General features: G+C 46.5%; 1 protein-coding gene across 11 annotated transcripts in view; it reads left to right on the top strand.

Moving 5' to 3' along the window:
* Positions 1 to 23,045, top strand: part of SEMA6D (semaphorin 6D) — a 686,652-nt gene that overhangs the window by 453,169 nt on the left and 210,438 nt on the right. For 9 of the 11 annotated variants that reach the window (XM_077318063.1, XM_077318062.1, XM_077318071.1 and 6 more), the window contains exon 3: positions 20,304 to 20,369. The exons of the other annotated variants lie outside the window; for them this stretch is intronic. The gene's annotated coding sequence lies outside the window, so the exon portion shown is untranslated. The remainder of the gene's footprint in view (positions 1 to 20,303; positions 20,370 to 23,045) is intronic. 11 annotated transcript variants of the gene reach the window in all.

The following is a 23,045-nucleotide window of genomic DNA, read 5'->3' on the forward strand; positions in this document are numbered from 1 at the left end:
TCAGCAGTGGAATAGGCTGCCTAAGGAGGTGGTGAGCTCCCCCTCCCTGGCAGTCTTCAAGCAGTGGTTGGATAGATTCTTATCAGGTGTTTTTGTACCTGGCTTGGATCAACCTGTCTGCCTGGTTGGCTGCCCCTTCCCCCCCCTCTCTCTCACTCTCTCTCATCTGTCGATCTATCAATTGATCTGTCTATTGATCCATCTATCGATCTATCCTCGCTCGCTTTGGGAAGAAGAAACGAGCCCTGTTGGGTGATCCAGCAAGGCCCAAACATCACCCCAAAACCGTGCAAAACCCACAGTGCTTGTTTGCAGGCCCATCAGCGTCACTGGGTTCAAGTCTTACCGGAAAGGGCGGGGGCTCTTGCTGTCCCACTCCCTCATAACTCTCCCCCCACACCACTCATCTTCAAACTGCACTGGAAATCGTCAGCCTCTTCCGCCTCCACCCCTCGAAAAACCGCTCTCCGTCATCTCAGTTGCCCTCATCCGCATCTTTTCTTCACTATCTTTTGGCTCCGACTCCACCTATTGTTCAGGATGCTACAGGGCATGCAGCACTCCCGGAATCTGTGCGCTTCTACGCCGTACAAAAATAGGATTATGGAACATCTGGCGGAGCAGCAGGGATTTTTCACACTCCAAAGTAGCCAAGTGCATTCAAGAAGTAGCGCAAGGGGGGCATGGCAGGTAAGGAATTGCTAGCTCTTTGTTTCCCCGTAGCATCCACCGAGCAGCTTCACTTGGAGGGGGCGGGGAGGGAATGGAAAGACAAAGGAGGCAACTTGGGTGAGAATTAAAACCGGCTCTGGTTCATTAGCGCGTGCCGATCCTGCTACTTTGGCTGGCTTTTGCCGAGGTTGACGACTTGCATACTTTGGGGCAGCCGGTAGGGAGAGGGGGGAGCCGTTTGTTGATCAGCGACGTTGTGTCTTGGCATCTTTCTAAGGACAGGTCTGTCTTCTTCCCGGGAGGGAAGAGATGCCTCTGCTTATTGCCGGGGAGGGTTCACAATGTTAAGGAACTGCTTATGCTTCCGTCGGCAGCTTAGGCTCCTTGCTTTTTCTGCTGGCTTTGAAGGGTTGCTTGGATGGTGTACGCCTCTTGCATGGCTTGTATTGGAAAGATGGTTTAAGATGCTTTGGGCTTATTTGCTTTAGGATGCTTTGGGCGGATCCTGCGTTGAGCAGGGGGTTGGACTAGAGGGCCTGTATGGCCCCTTCCAACTCTAGGAGTCTATGATTCTATGACTAGATGGCCTGTATGGCCCCTTCCAACTCTATGATTCTAGGATTCTATGACTAGATGGCCTGTATGGCCCCTTCCAACTCTATGATTCTATGATTCTATGATGGACTCCGGGGAATGGTAGAGGACAGGAAGGCCTGGAGGGTCATTGTCCATGGGGTCATGATGGGTCGGACATGACTTCACAACTAACAACAACAACTGTATTGATAAAGACATGCCTGTTATTTGCGTGTCCGTGAGTGTGATGCGCTATCAAGGTGCGGTTGACTCACAACGGTCTTGTTGGGTTTTCAAGGCATAGCTTCCCTGGGCTTCCTCACATGTCGTACCCAGGACCCGCCTTCCTGAACTCCTCAGATCTAGACCATCCTGGTCAAAAGGTACATCATACTGTTACAGTGCCCTTAAAGTTGTGTCCAACTCTTCAAGGCAAGAGACGTTCAGAGATGATTGGCCATTGCTCAACCTGTAGCGACTCTTTTATTCACTTATTTATATTTAGACTTGTATACCGCCGCATCTCAGAGACTCGCGGCGGTTTACAATAAAAGAATAAAAACAACATGTCCATAAAAACCCCAATACATAACTTGACTTGGAACAGATGGGTTGTGCAAATTTTAATAAGTGTTAAAAATAATATTTGATGTCTACGTATCTCCTGAATAGGGCACGCCTATGCAGAGTTATGCCCCTCTGTTGACCTATGCGTCCTTGGAAAGGCATCACCCACTTAGGACAGCACTGGGAAATGTACACATTACTGATCGGTAATTGTTATGCCCACCCCCCTGGTATTGCTGCTTTCCTGTTGCCGCCCACGATGACGTTTGTAGACTTCTGTCTATGTAAGACAACCACAACAGTCCTTGTGATTTGCGGGAAGTCTCCTGACTCTTGTTTAAACCGAACAGCAGGACTTGCATCTGCCGCAGCATCAGGGGCTTTTCTCTTTTCGCTTGCTGCCATTTTCCATCTCAAAACCTGCCAACACTACTTGGGGGAGAAGGATATAGGATCTTCACCCCTTTCCCCCTGTATGGAGAAAAGTAGACTCTGTATAAACTTGGAGATGGCTGTTTTTCGCAAGCAACCGGGAGGAAGGGGAAGGGTTACAACTCTGTCCCCCTCACTGCCCCGCCACTGAAAGTACAGTCCCACCCTGCAGCTGCTTTAGAACTTTTATTTTTGAAAAAAGAAACTCTTTTTCTGTCCGCGGTTTGACCTGCAGGCGAGATCCTGCTTGAGCCGTGTCCTGTTTGCGGCTCGTATTCTTAGCAGTGACACCATGCTGGTTTTTATGAACACGTTATTAAAAATCAAATTTAGTTTTTTGAAATCAAAATATGGAAACCTCGCTGGAATGAGGTCACCAAGCGGTAATCGCTAATCCAGCACCCTGTCACCCCTTCTGTGATAGTTAATATATCTCATATAGCTGGAGGTGGGATCACAGAGCCTTTCCCCATATTTTTTAGCTGCTAAAGCCGACACCTCTTTTAGCATTGCAGTTCATTCTTACTGGAGCAGCCTGCAAGTTTATCTCGTGGATTAATGATGGCCAGGCTTGGTGGAAAGTCAGCCATTTCCATTTCGGGACTGCTACAAGAAGGCACTTGGCTTTCTCAGGGAGTTAAGAAGTTTCTGCTGCCCTAGAGTTTTGTTGTGTGTGTTTTTGTGTCGTTGTGTTTTTGCTGTCTGGTCCCAGATTGTTTATGGCAGTGGTTCTCAACATGGGGGTCCCCTTTGGGGGTCTAACGACCCTTTCACAGGGGTCACGGGAGGGCAACCAGATGTTCATGGACTACAACTCCCATGAGCCCCTGTCGGCAAACCCCCTCCCAAAATGGCCAGTGATGGGCCTGGAGGGGGTAGGAAGGAGAGGGGCATGTCCACAGCTCTGCTTCCCAACCACATTCTGCATGATTGGGCCACTTCTGGGGTTTCTCAAAGCCTGAAAAATGTTTCAGGGGCTTCTCAATGATTAAAAAAAAGTTGAGAAAGGTTGTGATAAGTTGTCGAGTGTCGATTTATCTAGGATCTGTTCTATCCAGAAGATCCGAGCCCCTTGCTTACGTTGATTTTGACGAGTTCTCATTGAAATTCAGAGCCTCTTCCTCCCTCCCCCCCCCCAGGGTGTCTTAATTCTATGTCATTCTCCATCTTTGGAAATTTTTAAACAGAGGCTAGATAGCCATCTGACAGAGAGGCTGATTCTGTGAAGGCTCAAGGGGGTGGCAGGTGACAGTAGATGACCGATTGGGATGTGAGTGTCCTGCATAGTGCAGGGGGTTGGACTAGATGACCCAGGAGGTCCCTTCCAACTCTATGATTCTATGATTCTATCCTACTGGGTTGTTACCTGTGTCACAGCACCACTAGGCTTGGTCCAAAATAAGCAGCTGGGATGACGTCTGCATAAATCTGGCCAGTGTGACTTGGCCCAAGAAAACCCCCAACAAACCCAGGCCAGGAAAAATTGTTTGTGCGCCAGGAAGAAGGAGGGCGACGGCTGTCGGCGTGACAGTAAAGTCCACCCGGTCGTTATGGGGAGGGATGTTTTCCAGTTGCACTCAGCTAATTCCTAGCCAGTTCCTTGCGCCTTGCAAAATGAGTACTTTGAGGAGACGCACATGTTAATTTGCAGAACCCAAATCCTCAGTGGAGTGGAGAGGAGCTTTTATGCCAGAGGCCTGGGGTAGTTTGTCTGGGGACAGTCAACAAACGCGAGGAGACAATGCAGAAGCAAGCGGCCAACCCTGCACTCTTTCTCTTTTGGGGGCGGGGATATGTGTGTGTGTGTGCGTGTTTCTGTTTACAAGGAAGTTGTTTGTTCACGGCAAACTGTGCAGTGATTCCAGTAATGATGTCAGTTGCTCATTAAACTTCCGTCTCTGCTGGGCTCTGACTCTTTTGTATTCCTTGGCCCCTGGTATATAATGGGAGCACACAACACGAAGAATGGCCGTGTTTTCTCCCTTCCTTTCGGCAGAGAGGGGATTAGGGGGCAGTGTGCAAACCATCGGGGCTCCCTGCCTTTCTCTCGCTCGAAGAAGGACGATAAAGCATGACCAGCCCTGAAACTCACTCCAGGTCTGCGATGCAGCCCGGGAAGCAGCTGCAGAAAAGGAGGGTGGAAGGACCCATTAATTGCCTTTATCATTACGCATCCTGGCATCCATCCCCAGCCGAATGGAAAGGGAGCACCTGTTGAGCGCATAATGAGTCAGAGCAACTTTGCCAACGCCAGCAAATTAAGTTTGTCAGAACTGGTTGGCACTCTTACAAGTCTTTTGAGTTAGGGTTTTGCTCCAAGGGGAAGAGGTGGCAGGATTCTTCTCCGCTTCCCAAGATTGTTTTGATAGCTTATTTTCCTATGTGCTTTAATCGTTTCTGGGTACTCGGAGATGCGTCGAATGGGACGGAATGGTGCCTTCCTTCTGAAAGAGGAGTTTTCTGTTGTCCACAAGAAGGCACTGGCTACCGAATCAGACCTTTGGGCTCTCAAAGGCCAAAGTAGATCTCCACGTCATGGTCTTTCAGGTAGCTTAGCCTTTAAACTGGAGATACTATAGATGGAACCCTAGAGTAGCTTAGTGGTTAAGAGTGGCAACCTGTAATCTGGTGAGCTGGGTTTGATTCTGTCTCCTACACATGCAGCCCACTGGGTGACCTTGGGCCGGTCACAGTCCTTTCAGGGCTCTCAGCCCCACCTACCTCAGAGGGTGTCTAGTAGTTTGAGGAAAGGAAGGTGATTGTAAGTTCCTTTGGTTAGTGAAAAGTGGGGAATGAAACCCAACTCTTCTTCTTCTTCTTCTTCTTCTTCTACTTCTTCTTCTTCCTCTTCCTCTTCCTCTTCCTCTTCCTCTTCCTCTTCCTCTTCTTCTTCTTCTTCTTCTTCTTCTTCTTCTTCTTCTTCTTCTTCTTCTTCTTCTTCTTCTTCTTCTTCTTCTTCTTCTTCTTCTTCACTGATTTGTGACCATTCATGGTGACTCCAGGACTTCTTCTTCTTCTGTGTGCAAAGCAGATACTCTACGATCAAGCCATGGCCGTGCCCCAAACATTTTACATTTTCCCCCGTATCAGCATTAGTTGTGCAAATAAATGGAGGATAGCAGGCACGCATGCCCTGCTCTGGATGGCGCAGGCTAACTCAGTCTCATCAAATCCTGGAAGATAAGCAAGCTCAGCCCTGTGCAGTAGTTGAATGGGAGACCGCCAAAGAAACCCCGGATTGTTCCAAGTTTAGGCAGGCAATGGCATCTGAACCTGCTAGCTCTAGATTGTAAAACACCTGGAATTTTGGGGGTGGAGCCAAGGGAGGACAGGAACTTAAGTGGAGTATAAAAGATTCCACCATCCCAAGCAGTTATTTTCTGCATGGGAATTAATCTCCGTAGTGTGGAGATGAGCTGGAACTCCAGGTCCTGCCTGGAGGTTGGCACCCCTGTCTGGATGTGTGGCGGGATTCACCATGGACACACTACAGCAGCAAAGGTCACAACTGGCACTCAGTTCTTTTTTTGCTCAATCAGGACCTCTTTTGTATTGTTTTGTTGGCGCCAGTAGGAAATGCCACCGGCCTGGGGAGACAGAGACCCTTTTCAGGTGGATATCTGAAGAGGCTGCAGAATAGCCGTGCTGACTTCTGGAGAGGCGTCAGCAAGAGCCGCGAAGTTCCTTTTTGTTTTTCAGGTGCTAATGAGCCAAAGCTCGCAGGAGAGTGTCTTGGCTCCACCGTCCATGCCCAGCGTGTGCCATGAGTCAGCGAGCAGCTGGTGGGGTCTGATAACACAGAGGCAGACACACGGAGGGAAGTCGGTCTGAAGAAAACCGACATTGCATAGGGCGGTCGGTCGGGAAGGCAGCTCGCTTCTGGCCCTCCTTTTCTTTGAACCTGAGCATGGTCTGTGAACCGGCACGTGTTTGTCAAAGAGGAAGAAGGGGAGATCTGCCTTAAGCAAACAAAGAAGCTTAATCTGGGCTCAAAGAGTTTTAGATTTGCAGGATTACATGTCAACCTTTGTGTCTTTGTCTTAACGGCACCTCAGGCCTGATTCTCTGTTGCTTATACATCTCCTGCAGTCAGCAGAGTTGGAAAAGGAAGGTGCCATATTTTCATTGCATCTCGAAAGCCGCTCTCCCAGGGCCCAATGTGAGGGGGAGGGCTCTCAGTAGAGGTGGGGGGAGAAAGAGAGCCTTGACCTTTACATATTGGGTTTAACCTTTAAGGCGATACGTGGCTTGGGCCCGGCCTATCTGTGGGACTGCTTGACTGCCTATGCCCCCTGCAGGGCACTCGCACTGTGGGTATGAATCTGCTGGTGGTCCCGGGCCCCCCGGGACATTTGCCTGGCCTCGACCAGGGCCAGGGCCTTTTCAGCCCTGGCCCCAACCTGGTGAAATGAGCTCCCGGAAGAGCTAAAGACCCTGCTGGAATTACCAGCTTTCCGCAGGCCTTGTAAGACAGAGCTCTTCCACCAGGCATATGGTTGAGGCCGGGCTGTGGTCCCGGACTTACCATCAGGGGGTGCCCTAGAACCAGTGATATCAGGACCCTCGCTCTTAATGAAAGAGCTCTGGACTGCAAGCTGGATAGGGGAGGAGATGGGGGGTTAATTTGAATGAATTGCCATCTTTTATGCCTGGGGATTTTAAGGGTTGTTGTTTTATCATTTTATTGTAAACCGCCTCGAGTCTTTGAGAGCGGCGGTATATAAGTTAAAATATAAATATATACAAAATAAAATTATAGATATTCCTAACTGTGAAAACAGGTGCACCTCTAGGTGTAGCTGGCCATGCTAGTTTTGCTGGTCACCTGTGGTGATTAAACATTTCTTCCAGTTCTCCAGGCATAGAAAATTCCTGTACATTTCTGGGGAGTGTTTCTGAAAAGGCAAAAAGCGAAGAGCTGGGTTTTTTATACCCTGTTCTTCACTACCCAAAGGTCTCCCAAATCAACTCACAAGCACCTTTCCCTTCCTCTCTGCACAACAGCCACCCTGTGAGGTAGGTGGGACTGAGAAAGAGTATTGCTCTAAAAGAAGAACCCTGTTGACTGGTCCAAGGTCACCCAGCTGGCTGCATGTGGAGGAGCGGGGAATCAACCCCATTTCTCCAGATTTGAGTCTGCTGTTCTTAACCACCACACCACGCTGGCTCTCAAGGGAGGGGGCTTTATTTTAAGAAGGGGTAGTTACGAAAGGGATAGGCAGAAGAGAAGAAATGCTATGTTCAGAATATGAAGGAAATTACACTGACACTATCAAGGAAGACAGAGAAGTTAAAACAATCTTGTGCGGGGTCAGCAGACGTTGGAAGGTTGGCTATGAAAGAGACCCCTTCGGCCTGCTGTCTGAATCCTCAGTGACTAGCATGAGATTGGTGATCAAAAGCATTCATCCTTGTTTTGATAAAACAACATTTTATTAATAGCTCAGCGGCGTACACGTGAAGCATGCAAGCTTGCCTTTTATTGCGAGATAATGAAAATCCGAGTGGCAGAATTTCTGTGGTCTGTTTATTTCATACAGTGTTGACGCCCCTGTCACCTCCCTTTATGAGACTCCACCCCGAAGAGACGTTAGGTTTATAGTCGAAAGCCAGAGATCAATTAATCCGGGTCGACAGTCTAATTTTATATTGAGGTTGTGCTAATTCTGATTTAATTTACATTTCAGACCGAATGTAATTATTTTTTCTGGTGGTGGTTTAGATGATTCATACTACAAAACAGGAAGGCGATTTTGCAAGCCAAGCAACTGAAGGATCCTCAGTTTTACGTAGTCAAGTTGTGTCTCTTGCAAATATGCTGTTGTGAGTGCGGAACAGACGCTTCCATTTATAGGCTATGAATTTGGCTGAGCCTCTCAGGCAAGGAGGAGGATAAATCATTGTGTTGTTGTTGTTATGTGCGAAGTCGTGTCCGACCCATCGCAACCCCATGGACAATGATCCTGCAGGCCTTCCTGTCCTCCACCATTCCCCGGAGTCCATTTAAGTTTGCACCGACTGCTTCAGTGACTCCATCCAGCCACCTCATTCTCTGTCGTCCCCTTCTTCTTTTGCCCTCGATCGCTCCCAGCATTAGGCTCTTCTCCAGGGAGTCCTTCCTTCTCATGAGGTGGCCAAAGTATTTGAGTTTCATCTTCAGGATCTGGCCTTCTAAGGAGCAGTCAGGGCTGATCTCCTCTAGGACTGACCGGTTTGTTCGCCTTGCAGTCCAAGGGACTCGAAAGAGTCTTCTCCAGCACCAGAGTTCAAAAGCTTCAATTCTTTGACGCTCGGCCTTCCTTATGGTCCAACTTTCGCAGCCATACATTGCAACTGGGAATACCATAGCCTTGACTAAATGCACTTTTGTTGGCAGGGTGACGTCTCTGCTTTTTAGGATGCTGTCTAGATTTGCCATAGCTTTCCTCCCCAGGAGCAAGCGTCTTTTAATTTCTTTGCTGCAGTCCCCATCGGCTAAAGAGGAGGTTGGGAGGGGGAACTGATCTTAATTATGAATAGAACAAAGTTTGACTCCAGTGACAACTTGAAGGCCAACGAAGTTTCCTTCTGGGTTTAAGATTTCATGTGCATGCCTATTTCTTCTGGTGTTTCAAAACATTTGAAGAAGTTTGCATGCGCACAAAGGCTTGTACCGAGAATTAAACCATTGGGGGCCTTCAAGGCACCACTGGATTCAAACTTTGTGCCACTTACCAGTGTGATACATACTTTGGTTTTTGCTGAGGATTTTTTTTTAAATAGCAGCTGTTCACAGGACTCCCTGTTTTTAATCTTTAAAGGTGCAGTTTGGTACTGCAAAAGCAAATTGCGGGAGCGGAATTGTGAGTCTGACTTGGTGAGCTGAGTTGTAAGTTAGGGGAAATCTTGAAAAAGGCAGCAGAGAAAAGCTTCATACAAGACGAACAGCATGGGGCCAAGTCATTTATTCCTTTAGCGCAGACAATGCGATGGCCACCCGACCCTCCCCAAGTGTGCAGCCACAGTCTTGAAGGCCCATATCTCGACAACGTCCATGGTCACCCTCACCAAGTCCCCCTTGCTGGGTAGTCGCAGAGCACCCTGGGAGTTTCAGACTCCAGATACAAGCATGGGCCCTTTAAGGAGCAGTCCCTGTCCTCCAAGGGTGGAGCTGATTCCTTGGGAGCCCCTTGCCCCATTTAAGAGCTCTGCCTAACACTAATCTCCATTGGAGCAAGTTGCCTGGCTTGGAGCTCTCCGAGGTCCTGAAACGTTCTTCCAGCCAAGCCTGTCTCCTCAGCATAATCACCAATATCTGTTACTATTGAGTCCTTTAGGGCAGGGATAGTCAACCTGTGGTCCTCCAGATGTTCATGGACTGCAATTCCCATGAACTCCTGCCAGCTGGCCCAGCTGGCAAGGGCTTATGGTCATTGCAGTCCGTGGACATCTGGAGAGTCACATTTTGGCCATCCCTGGTAGACAGGGAGATAATGCACAGCCTCTGTCATCTGGCAGGACAGGTAATCAGCTTCTCACTTGCTGGCAGGGGCTCATGGGAATTGTAGTCCATGAACATCTGGAGGACCACAGGTCGACTCCCCTTGCTTTAGGGCTGAGGTGCCATTACGGAAGCTATATAAACTTTATAAAAGACACAGGCAAATCCAATTACCTATATGTATATATTTTTGCTCAAAATGCAAACTTGCTGAAAACAATCTTGCGGTATTTCCTTGCAGAATTACTCCAGTGCCAACTCCCCTGCTGGCCATTGCTCATTAGCACTGGGACAGAATACAGCAGGGGTGGACAAACTCTGGTTCTCCAGATGTCCGTAGACTACAATTACCACGAATCCCTGCCAGTTGGCCCAGCTGGCAAGGGCTTATGGTAATTGCAGTCCGTGGACATCTGGAGAGTCACATTTTGGCCATCCCTGGTAGGCAGGGAGATAATGCACAGCCTCTGTCATCTGGCAGGACAGGTAATCAGCTTCTCACTTGCTGATCCGAGCCCCAGAAGGGTCCCTTTCAGCTCCAGAGGCAGATGCTTGACACCCCTGCTTTAAGGGGCTTCTGCAGGAACTTCCCTTGGGGTACCCAGCCGAGACCCAACAGGTTGTCCCTGACATCTGAACCAATGAGCGAATGGGTTAACTCCAAAATTTCCTTTCTGCTAAGTGGCAGATCTAGCTTCTCTGGGCCAGGACTCCTCCTTTTCCTGGAGCAAAATTCCTGATTGGGAGGAAAAGATAGGGGAGACGCTTCATTTCCACAGCATGGACATTACTATGTGTTGCTGAAAGGATGTGAATGAAGGCGGGGAGCAACTAGCTCTCAGCTTGGCAATTACGATGCAAACATGGGAAGTATCAGAGCCACAGTATGCACAAGGCTCAGCTCCGTGATCATTCAATAATATACAATCTAAAGCTTAATTAATAAATGATTTAAAGAGTGTTACAATAATTTTTATTGCTTGCTGCCTCGTAATAACTTCCTGGTCGTACGGGAGCTAATTAGATAAGCAGATCTTTCTCAGTTACACTTTAACCTTGATTTAGCATGAGAATGAGACTTTCTGTATTGCACATATTAAAAATGCATCCTCCCCACTGCACAGGGTGAAATGCAGAGATCACCCGTGCTGTCAAATGGCTTGTCTAAGACAGGCGAGAAGAGGAGAAGAATCTCCTTTTAGTAAGGCTATTTTTTCTCTCCACTCCCCCCCCCCCTTCTCATCATGCAGAACAGCTTCCAGGGGGTTTAATAATTTATTCTATTCAGAGTACAATTTTAAAATTAGAATCCTGGATGCTGTGATTCAGGCACATCCCCTTGCTTTATTAAGCACAGATTTAAATATTTTAGCAAAATAAATGGCAACGTGTATTGAAAATTGAGGGGGGGGTATTTGTCTGCTGAGGGCAGTCTGGTTGACTGCTGACTCACATGGCTTGGTAACGTACGTTGAACGTCTCCTCAGCATTAAGTTCGAATAACGCAAGTTATAAATATTTGTGTAGTAGAGTATACAGCTGCAATCCAGTGTCTTTTGGTTGGCTTGCTGGAACAAGCAAGGTTATGCATATTTAATTCCATAGAGATCCAGAATTCTACATGTTTCTCAGGTAACTGTGCTGCATTCAGGTAATCTGTGTTGCATTCAAAAAGTCCCAGGTTCAGTCCTTGGCATCTCTTGTTAAAAGGGTCAGGGGACAGGTAATGTGAAACACCTCGACCAAATACCTGGGGGTATTGAAGGAGACCATCCTGACTGCAATTGACCAAGGGTTGGACTTAGTCAAAGGCAGCTTCTCATAGGGCATAAAACCATGTTCTTAGAAGGTCTCTCCTCCAGATGCTGACTAGACTGTCATGTCCGTCCATCCTCAATCCGATTGGCTATTCTCTGTGCCTCACAGGATTCTGCAGGTCGCCAATACATCCCGTAGGTCTGCTCAAGATTTTTCACAATGGAACAGCTCCAGGCGCTCTCTCTCTCTTACATCATATTCAAGACGTCTTGGAATTTACGGCTGGTGTTACTTGGAGATGCAGATGTAGGAAATCGCACAACAGTGTTTTCTGCTCAGGAGCATTAACCAAGGATGCTGGAGTGTACCAGCTGGAGGGAAAGGGTGATGGTTTTCCACTGGTTGTGGACCAAGGAAAGGTGATGGGAGAACTTGCTCAGAGAACACTGAGTCTCTGAATAAATCCTTGAAATGTGTCGTTACTGCTGCTGTTGTTTTGGTAAAGGTTTGGGGTTTTTTTGGGAGGGGGTCTCTTGTAATACCAAACAAGGGCATTCTTCATAAGGAAGGAAAGAGACGATGAATCTCAAGCATAAAAGACGTAATTAGAATAACGGGTAACGTATACAGAGGGTGGCAGCTTCTCCTCATTTATCAGCTTCCAAACAACAATCTGTTAGGAAAGCTATTTTCATTTTTAAATGGGTGTTTCCTGTCTTCTGTGTCAGATAATTTGTCCCTTCCTTTTCTTTCTATTTTTTTTTGCCTCTCGCTTTTCCCTTTGTGTATTTTAGGAACGCTTTAAGAGTGATTATCTCGCCGGGCAGATCACATGGTTCTTTTTACACCAGAAAGGTGATCAGTCAGGTCTGGCGACAGCATAATTACATTCGTAGAACCAGATGGTAATATATTTCTCTGCCGAACTCATGACTCAGTGTCCGGGTTCCTATGCAATCATTTAGGAACCGGTTTGAATATTTTTCAAAGTTTTGTTTGGTGGGTTTTGTTTTTTCTTTTGCTTTATAAAGTCAGATGAGTAATCTGTTTTATACATGCCTATAAATAATTAATCAGGGTTGTTTTGTTTCTTGCTTCTTCTTCTTTTTTTTTTTTGCATTACGGACTAGGCTCTGCAATAAAGAATTAAGGATACGGTGCCTTTGCAGGTTATAAGAATTCCACCACCTGCCTTCGATTAGGAAGGCTCTTAAATTCTGGAAATTTGCTCTTGTACCACTCTCGTCTGCCCTCACCACCACACACCACCCCGGAAACCCTCCCCTACCTTCCAGTTCAGTTCAGCTCCATTTGTATTCGAGCCAGCAGGGCATTTTATTTAATTTATTAATTTATTAATTTATTAATTTATTAATTTACTAATTTATTAATTTATTAATTTATTAATTTATGTTTATGTTTATGTTTATGTTTATGTTTATGTTTATATACTGCCCTCTCCCGAAGTCTCAGGGCGGTTTACATGGAACAAGAAACAACAGGTACAGATAACAGTAATACAACCACAGATCCTTAGCCAGTGTCTCAGTCAACCAAATTAATATAGGAAATATAGGAAAACTGAATAGCTAGTCAGTGGTATAGTGGTTAAGAGTGGCATTTGATTTCCCGTTCCTCCACAGGACCTTGGGCTAGTCACAGTCCTGATAGTGCTGTTCTGACCAAGCGGTCCTGCCTGTCAGAGCTCTCTCAGCCCCACCTGCCTCCCAGGGGGTGTGTTGTGGGGAGAGGAAGAACAGGGGATTGCTCTGAGAATCATAAGGTCGGCTGGGTGACCTTGAGCCCGTCCCAGTTCTTTCAGAGCTCTCCCTGCCTCACCCACCTCACAAGGTGTGTGTTGTGGGGAGAGGAAGGGAAACCAATTGGAAGCTGATATGAGACTCCTTCAGGCAGTGAAAAGCAGGGTATAAAAACAACTTCTTCTCAGGATTCTCACCGCATGAAGGGAAGCGAAACCACCCAGCCCTGCCCCACGGTAGGGAATGTCAGCTACTCCAAGGCTCCATTGAAACATCACAAACACATCTAAGTTTGCTCCGTGGGGGGGACACAACCAGGTTGGGCATTTCTGGGGTCGGCTCAGTGCCCTGGTTTTGAGTTCTAATCCTGTGCTCCCAGCAGAGCAGAACGCTGACTCTTCAAACCCCATATGTTAAGTCAGGTTTTTCGTTTGTTAAGCTAAACGACACTGTGTACTCCTCCTGGAATGAAATCTGTGCTTGGTCCCAGAACCTCTTTCTTTGCAGGTGGTGTCACCATCCCTCTGGTCGTGGCTTCTCAATCCCTGGCATTCTGTGATAGTAAAATAGGAGTCCGGCCATGAAGATGGTCTCAGGGATGTTTTCCTGTGGGCTTTTCCCTTTATCCACGTGTCCCCTTCCTCCCCCATAAACCCGCATTTGTTCTGCTCTGCTGTCACTGAGGCCGCCTCAAGGAAACAGCTGGCAGCAGACTAGAAATCCATAAAAGTCCATGCTTATTTTGGGAGTCGGTGAGCTAAACACTGCCTTGAGGTAAACATCAGAGCCGTGGTCCCTTCACTGAACGCGGAAGCGACCAAGGCAAATTCCGGCCTTGCTCAAATGCATGCAATTTGCTTACTAAGCATTTTGCCTGCCGTTCTGGACCGTAAAGATCAAAAAGTAGGAAAGGGAGGGGGAACAAAGCCAGCTCTGTTTGCTGGGCTTTCGTTTGAACTGAAAACAGAGTTCCAGTTGCATGGCTGCTTCTCCAATAGTGTTAAAATCAAGGTATCAAAACTATAATAATAATAAATAATAAATAAATAGGAGATTGGTAACATGTCTCCTATAAATCAGGGTTTTGTCTTTTCCCCCCAAAGGGAAAATGCACAATATTGACCAGTTTGACTACCCGTGATCTAGACCCATCTAATTCACTTGGCACAAAATGCCCGGTGCTACAGCTCGGTTACAATCAGCCATGCTGTCCCATTGCAGTTATGGGGACTTCTGGGCTTCCTTACCTGTTTCCGTTTGCCCACTGGCCTGCTTGTTGATCCCAGTTAAAATAAGCAGCGCCGCTTAAAGCTTTTCGTAATTAAGAACAATGCTAAACTGTTATATCTTGGTGGTCATGCGGCACATTTATACGGACGAGACTTAGAAAATGTATGTAGGGATTTATTGGTGTGTAGCCTGCTGCAAAGGTGGATGACAAGGTTCTCTTCGTCCGTAAAAGCCCCAGGGCAGAGAATGCACAACAGTGCTAAGAGCAAAATCGAGGGGCAGTGACCCATGCAATTTGAACACACGGGCTCCTGTGGAAGTATTTGTGCTTGGTTCCCTGCCAGCCCAGAAGGGCCTTCCGCTGCTACAAAGTCCCTTGCTCCAGAAGAAATCCCTGCCATTTGCAGAAAGGTTTCCCAGGCTCCAACTCACAGCTTTTACAATCATTTCTTAAAAGCAAAATCTTGGGAACGGCTGGAGGCAGACAACTCGACGCTTGAGGAGAGGTTTAAATATTCATCTGTGAATGTTTAAACTGCAGTAGAAGAACGCCGGCAGGGAGAAAAGGGATTCATTGGCAGAGAGGTGTTGGGAAAGAACAATCTGGATACTCTGGATCGACCAACAGGCAAATCTGCAGGGTCTAGGTCAAACCAAGCCCGAACTCTCCCTAGAAGCTAGAATGATCAAACTGAGGCTGTCATGCTTTGGTCACCTCGTGAGAAGACAAGGCCACAATACTAGGAAAAGTTAAAGGCTGCAGGGAAAGAGAAAGACATGAGTTGGGTTGACTCAGTCAGGGAAGCCATCTGCAAAGATTTGAGCAAGGATGTTAACAGTAGAATGTTTGGGGGGACATTAATACAGAGTTCAAGCATAAATTGGAGGCAACTTGGTATACTAGCACATGCATGCTAACTTCACAAAGAACTGAGCAATCTCCTGTGTTCTTAGTAGAAACCTGGAATTTTTTGTGACACAGAGAAAAACATCCTACTCACTCACTTAAAGGTAAAGGTAAAGGTATCCCCTGTGCAAGCACCGAGTCATGTCTGACCCTTGGGGTGACGCCCTCCAGCGTTTTCATGGCAGACTCAATACGGGGTGGTTTGCCAGTGCCTTCCCCAGTCATTACCGTTTACCCCCCAGCAAGCAAGCTGGGTACTCATTTTACCCACCTTGGAAGGATGGAAGGCTGAGTCCACCTTGAGCCGGCTGCTGGGATCGAACTCCCAGCATCATGGGCAGAGCTTTCAGACTGCATGTCTGCTGCCTTACCACTCTGCGCCACAAGAGGCTCTACTCACTCACTTATGGTCCTATAAATGCTTACATAGTTATGGCTGGATATTGCTCGGGGTGCGTTGAGTTCTTCATCATGGTCGAGCCGGGTCTCTGATTTGTGTTACGAAAGACGCTCCCCAATTACACTCTTGTTTAAGGAAAGAAAAACACCCAGTGATACTGTTGTTGACTTAGGTCAGTGTTCGTTCCGTTCTAAGGACCGAACGGTGCGTTAAGTACCCAGTTACAAAATCCAAACATCGATGTAGCCTGCATTCATCTGCATTTTTATAGCTTGCGATTTATGTTACCTCCAGTGCAGGGAGAAAAAAAAATAATTGAATATATTCCTCCGGGTCTTTTAAGAAGCCAATAGCTCAGCCTACCTCACTCCCGGCGTGGCCTCTGCATGACATCATAGGAAAGCTCGTGTGCCAAAATGTCTCATGCTGGCTGGTTATCTGTGTCTGCTCCTGCACCGTGAGCAGAGTCTATTGAGTGGAGGCTGAACCTGGGATCTTCTGGAGAGCATAATGTTGCTCTAACGCCTACGTAGTGTGTTAGCGCTTGTGAATTCCATCTGCAGAGCTGGTCACAAGTGCAAAATATTGCTTTTGGGAAACGGTGGGGTGCAACTCTGGCCTTTGTTAAGTTCCTGTGTAGGTGCATGTATGGCCCAACTGAGTCACAGGAAGTTGGGAACAAATACAGGGAAACAGCAATGAGAGCCTCTTGGTAGATCAAACCCAATGGTCTTATCTTGACGGGCATTGGGTTTTCTCGTGGTGGACAGCCAGATAGATGGCAACAGTGTTCTCCTGAGGGTCTTTGACCCCTGAAGTCTCAGACCAGAACAGACCAGACAGGGACAGACCAGAACGAATGGGATGAAATTAATTCAAAAGAAATTCTGTCTGAACATCCGGAAGAAATTCCTGACAGTTGGAGTGGTTCCTCAGTGGAACAGGCTTCCTCGGGAGGTGGTGGGTTCTCCATCTTTGGGAATTTTTTAGCAGAGACTGGATAGCCATCTGATGGAGAGGCTGATTCCGTGAAGATTCAAGGGGGTGGCAGGTTACAGGGGATGAGTGATAAGGATGTGAGTGTCTTGCATAGTGCAGGGGGTTGGACTAGATGACCCAGGAGGTCCCTTTCAACTCTATGATTCTATCCATTCATCGTGTGCAGAAATTATTTAAACTTTTATTCTGCCCTCTCCTGCCAGACTCACAAAACTGAGCACATACAAAAAGGCCAACTGCTTTTACAGAGGTTTTCCTCGGCAGGCAAACTGGAGAATGGAGACCCCCATTCTAGCAATATAGCACCATAATGAAAATGGCGGAGAGCACTATTTAGTTTTCTGAACTGCTGTTCATCAAGAGGTCCTTACTATGAGAACCAACGTGCTGCAGTGGTTAAGGGCGATGGACATGAATCTGGAGAACCACATGTAGCCAGCTGGGTGACCTTGAGCTGATCAAAGTTCTCTTGGAGCTCTCTTAGCCCTACCTACCTCGCAGGGTGTCTGTTGCGGGGAGAGGAAGGGAAGGCAAACGATTGTAAGCCACCTCTGAGACCCCATCAGGTAGTAACAAACAAAAAAAAGTACAAAAAGCCAGCTCTTCTTCTTCCATTTTGACAATGCCTGCAGACATTTACGCACTTCTTCACGGTCGGTACATGTGTACTTTTGACTGTGAGGTGCCGGAGCATGTATTTAAAGCACTTCAGGTCTCTGTGTATTTCGGGACGGTAAAAGCAATCTAGTGTTAAACATAAACTGGTCCTCAGTGTCCTCGCTCTTGCAGCCATATTCCCCCTGCTCTGCTCTGCCGCATCCAAGCTTGAGAACATGTCGTTATAATATCAGTCTCGTCCTCTTTTGTAGCGGCCTACATGTCGTCTATGAGCCTCTTGTGGCGCAGAGTGGTAAGGCAGCGATATGCTGTCTGGAGCTGTCTGCCCATGAGGTTGGGAGTTCGATCCCAGCAGCCGGCTCAAGGTTGACTCAGCCTTCCATCCTTCCGAGGTCGGTAAAATGAGGACCCAGCTTGCTGGGGGGTAAACGGTAATGACTGGGGAAGGCACTGGCAAACCACCCCGTATTGAGTCTGCCATGAAAACGCTAGAGGGCGTCACCCCAAGGGTCAGACATGACTCGGTGCTTGCACAGGGGATACCTTTACCTTTACATGTTGTCTAGATTCTAAGGAATTGCAGGGAGGGGGTGTGGCTCCCTGGCAGAGCAGCTGCTTTGTGTGCAGACAGTCCCAAGTTCAAGCCCCGGCATCTCCAGATTGAAAGGTCAGGTTGTGGGCGATGGGAAAGTCCTCCGCCTCGGGACATGGAGACCTGCTGCTGGAGAAGTAAACCAGCTGTGACCTTGATACGCCAAGGACCTGACTCAACTTCAGGAAAATTTTGAAAATCCTCTGAATTGGGCCAGTCGCAGTCGTCCTAGAGCTGTTCTCTCAGAGCAGTTCTGTCCGACCTCTCTGCCCCACCTACCTCACGGGGTGTCTGTCGTGAGGAAGAGAAGGTGACTGTGACTCACTGTGGCTCCTTATGGTAGTGAAAATTGGGGTGTAAAAACCAACTCTTCTCCTTCCTATTCATTCCTCTAATGAAACCAGTGGTAATGTAACAAAATTTTGGATAATGGATTGCAGGATGCAAAAGGAGGTGGCTGAGTTCTCAAATAGCTGATCCCGTTATTGTGATTTTGTATGAGAGATTTGAAATGCAGGGTTGTAACGGCACATATAACTCTTCCGATTGTTTTTATTAATACCGTTCGAGCCGATCATGTATCAAAATAAAATGAACTGAACGGGTGTTGTAAATCTGCCATTTTAATATTTAGTTTAAAATATTTTTTTTCATATTGTTGTAATCCACCCTGGATCATGGTATTCCCCGGGAGAAAGGCAGGTGTATGAGCATTTTCAAAGTGGATTTATTATGTACTTAAAATAATGGCTCTTCTCACTCTTTGCTTCATGCATCTTGGACTGCTCAGAATAATTCCTTGCTTCCCACTGGCCATCTAATTTATTTTTCCTAAAGATTTCTTAAAATTAGCCATGTTATGCTCTTGTTTTGTTCTCAGGGTTTGGCTGTGCTTAGGATGTTTTTCAGAATACTCTGGGAATCTATATTATGGTCCCTTTACTCGAGATTTGAATCTGTTGAGGTGTTACACTACTGTTTTGGTGGTTTAATTATTATTTTTTTAAATATTTTTATTATAGTTTTGAAACCAAAAGAAGAAAAAAATTACCATACATTGAAGATACTTCTCTCAACCCATAGAGAGAAGTGTTCTATCTATAAAACAGAAAGGCACCTTTCTTATCCAACAACACATAGTACATATTAATTTTTTTTTCAATTCTCAAAAATCATTCCAATGTTCAAGGGATTCTTCAGGAGATTTTTAATGCAATAAATTAGTTAGCTCCGCCTTCATGATAAATTCTCCAGTTTTATCCCAACTGCATGCCCATTCCAGGAAGTTCTCATTGCTTCCATCTTTGCACCGCACATCTTTCCACTGTTGCATGGAAAAAGAATTCTCTCAAATGCTTAGGCAGATTTGAAGGAGAGAATCTAACCATTTCCGCACCTGCAGGCTGGAGTTTGAGATAAAGGGAGGTTGCCCTGCCTCTTCCTGCTCCCGGACCAGGGAGCATTTGGCCCGGTGCACCTCGTCTACCCCTGATTTGTGCTCCCCCATGGAAGCCACAGCAGGAAAGTTCCCCGTGCGGAAAACATATATTTAGAATACAGTAGGAACAGTCAGGAATTTTTCCTTTAAGAAGAAGAAGAAGAGTTGGTTGTTATATGCCGCTTTTCCCTACCCAAAGGAGGCTCAAAGCAGCTTACAGTCGCCTTCCCATTCCTCTCCTTAAGGCATGCATTTTTATCCAAAAATGTTTTAACCAAGTCACAAGACCACCAACATAGGATAAGATGAACCTACAGGATCATAACATCTCCAACATTTCCCATCAAATTAATTAGAGATCCTGCTTATACCTTTTTGGAGCAACATACCATCTGTAAAACATTTTATACCCATTTCCCCTCAATGGCTGACATTTTGTAAGTTAATATTTTTACACCGTAATGGCTTCCCATTCTTCACGTGAAATATTTTGACCCAAGTTTTGCATCCATTTTATCATACAGTTTTTAACTTGCTCATCTTCAGTTTCCAGCTTTAATAGGTATTTATAGATTCGCTCCTATAAGTGTGGTGTATTCTGAATTATTTCTACATCAAACTCAATTACATCTCTGAGCAGCTTACCAATAGTTTTTCATTCATATTTCATTCTTGAAATTAATTGCATATGATTAAGCCAATCTTTATTTTTCCCTCCTTGTTTCAATCGGTTGCAATCCTTAATTTGCCCATCAAGAGTCAGTTTCATTTTAAAACTTATTGTAGCCATCTGCAGTCCCAAATTATAAGCGAATCCCTGAAAGTTGTCTTTTTTAAAAAGATCATCTATCTGATATAATGCTTCTTTCAACAGGATCATCTGCCTGAGCCGAAGCAAGCCTGGTGGGAAACATCAAAGACAGCAATTTACAGATCAGTGGTAAGCTCTAGAGAGATCCTGTCATTCCCCCCCTTTTTTAACAACAATAAAGTAAAGATGAATGATTTCCCTTCCACGTCCAGAGATAGCATTCCTTTGTTGTTGCAAGAGCCTCTTGTGGCGCAGGGTGGTAAGGCAGCAGACATGCATTCTGAAAGCTCTGCCCATGAGGCTGGGAGTTCGATCCCAGCAGCAGGCTCAAGGTTGACTCAGCCTTCCATCCTTCCGAGGTCGGTAAAATGAGTACCCAGCTTGCTGGGGGATAAATGGTAATGACTGGGGAAGGCACTGGCAAACCACCCCGTATTGAGTCTGCCATGAAAACGCTAGAGGGCGTCACCCCAAGGGTCAGACATGACCTGGTGCTTGCACAGGGGATACCTTTACCTTTACCTTTACCTTGTTGTTGCAGGACCTCAAGGTCCGACTCCCGAAATTAAAAAATTTGGAAAACCTCCTTCCACATTGACAAAAGGAAGACCCTATTTTATGACTGTAATTGCCAAAATATGTGAGAGTATGCTTTGCTCAGCCATAAGTCCACACGAAACCCTTTTAACTCCTCACTTTGCAAGGCACCCATCTTACATGCCCTTGGAGGAGGCTATCTGTTGTGTTTCTGCATGAATCATTGCTCAGGGCTTGCCTCCTTGCAGTCAGAAGACATCCTTAGTTCGGTCACTGAGGGATAAACAGGTGGGCACTTCTCAGGGCAGGCCGGTCTTACTCTTTTAGACACATGAATAGTATGTTGCCATTGGGAAAGTCTTCTTCCTTAGCTCCATTGGCTCTTGGAGAATAAGAGGTCTGAACAAACAGAGGCGCATATATGGAAGAAGCAAACCTTTTAACAATACAAATGAATTCTGGAGCGTTGTTTTTTGCGAAATGACTGACTCACGTGTGTGAACATCATTGCTCCCTTGTGTTGTATGTAGAGTGTCCAAGCCTGTTTGACTGCCATTGGCTCAGCTGCTGTGATATCACAGAATCATAGAGTTGGAAGGGGCCATACAGGCCATCTAGTCCAACCCCCTGCTCATAGAATCATAGAATTGGAAGGGGCCATACAGGCCATCTAGTCCAACCCCCTGCTCATAGAATCATAGAATCACAGAACCATAGAGTTGGAAGGAGCCATGCAGGCCATCTAGTCCAACCCCCTGCTCATAGAATCATAGAATCATAGAGTTGGAAGGGGCCATACAGGCCATCTAGTCCAACCCCCTGCTCATAGAATCATAGAATCATAGAGTTGGAAGGGGCCATACAGGCCATCTAGTCCAAACCCCTGCTCATAGAATCACAGAATCATAAAGTTGGAAGGGCCATACAGGCCATCTAGTCTAACCTCCTGCTCAATGCAGGATCAACCCAAAGCATCCTAAAGCAGAAGGTCTTGACTTAGACCAATGGGCAATGCAGGGCCTTTGTGTGTGTTTTAATTCTAATATCATGGGCCAGCGGGCTATGTATATGTATATATGGCTTTTGTGGCCACACGTCTGTTGAGCAGTCCTAGAATACTTTGAGATCATCCTGACTTCTAAAAACTTGCTTTTTTGACAAGGTATAACACAGTCAGTACTGTTTCAGCCCTAATGAACAGCTATCCTCCTTGTAACCCATTTGAGGTAGTTTCCGCAACAAGCTTTTAGGCCATTATAAAGATTAAGCAGCGGTGAATTGCTACAAAGTCAGGTACAAATTCTCTCTGAAGTGCTGGCTTTTATACTTCAGACCAGATGGACTGGCAGCAAAGAGAAAGGCGCTGTGTCAAAATGCAGATGAGACCCTCAGAATCCCCTTTATAAAAACTTCACTCGCTTTCAGCATGGCGGAGTGGTTAAGAGCGGCAGCTTTTCATCTGGCGAGCCGGGTTTGGTTCCCTGCGCCTCCACCTACAGCCAGCTGGGCGACCTTGGGCTGGCCACAGCCCTGATAGTGTTTTTCTGACAGAACAGTCCCGTTATGCCTCTCTCAGCCCCATCTGCCTCACAGGGTGTCTGTGGTGGGGAGAGGAAGGGAAGGCGATTGTAAGCCGCTTTGAGACTCTTTCTGGTAGGGAAAAGCAGGGTATAAAAAGCAACTCTTCTTCTCAACATCCTTGTTTGCAAGAGGTTTTCCCGTAGGACTAGTTACTGCAACATCTTAGTCTTCTGCAGAGGAGAGGACACGCAGTAATGGGTTTAAACTTCAAGTACAACGATATAGGCTAGATATCAGGAAAAAGTTTTTCTCAGTCAGAGTAGTTCAGCAGTGGAATAGGCTGCCTAAGGAGGTGGTGAGCTCCCCCTCCCTGGCAGTCTTCAAGCAATACACACTTTTCTTGGATGCTTTAGGATGCTTTGGGCTGATCCTGCGTTGAGCAGGGGGTTGGACTAGATGGCCTGTATGGCCCCTTCCAACTCTAGGATTCTATGATTGATTCTTTCTTCAGAAGGTGGTATAGTCTTTCTTCTGAGGTGGTATAGTCCTTGCAATGGCCATACTATGTCAGTCCCTGTATGTTGTGCATTGGCCTTCCCTCATGTTTATCACAAAAAAATATCTTCTGAGATGGTGCCAGGGGAGAGGAACTTTTGACATCCTTTTCAAAATTGTCTCAGACTGCATTTCCTTTGCATTCTTATTTTGAGAGGATTTTGAAAGCGTGCTGGCACCTCAGTCCCTCAT

This window comes from Paroedura picta, chromosome 18 (genome assembly GCF_049243985.1).
Source record: "Paroedura picta isolate Pp20150507F chromosome 18, Ppicta_v3.0, whole genome shotgun sequence".
Taxonomy (NCBI): Eukaryota; Metazoa; Chordata; class Lepidosauria; order Squamata; family Gekkonidae; genus Paroedura; species Paroedura picta.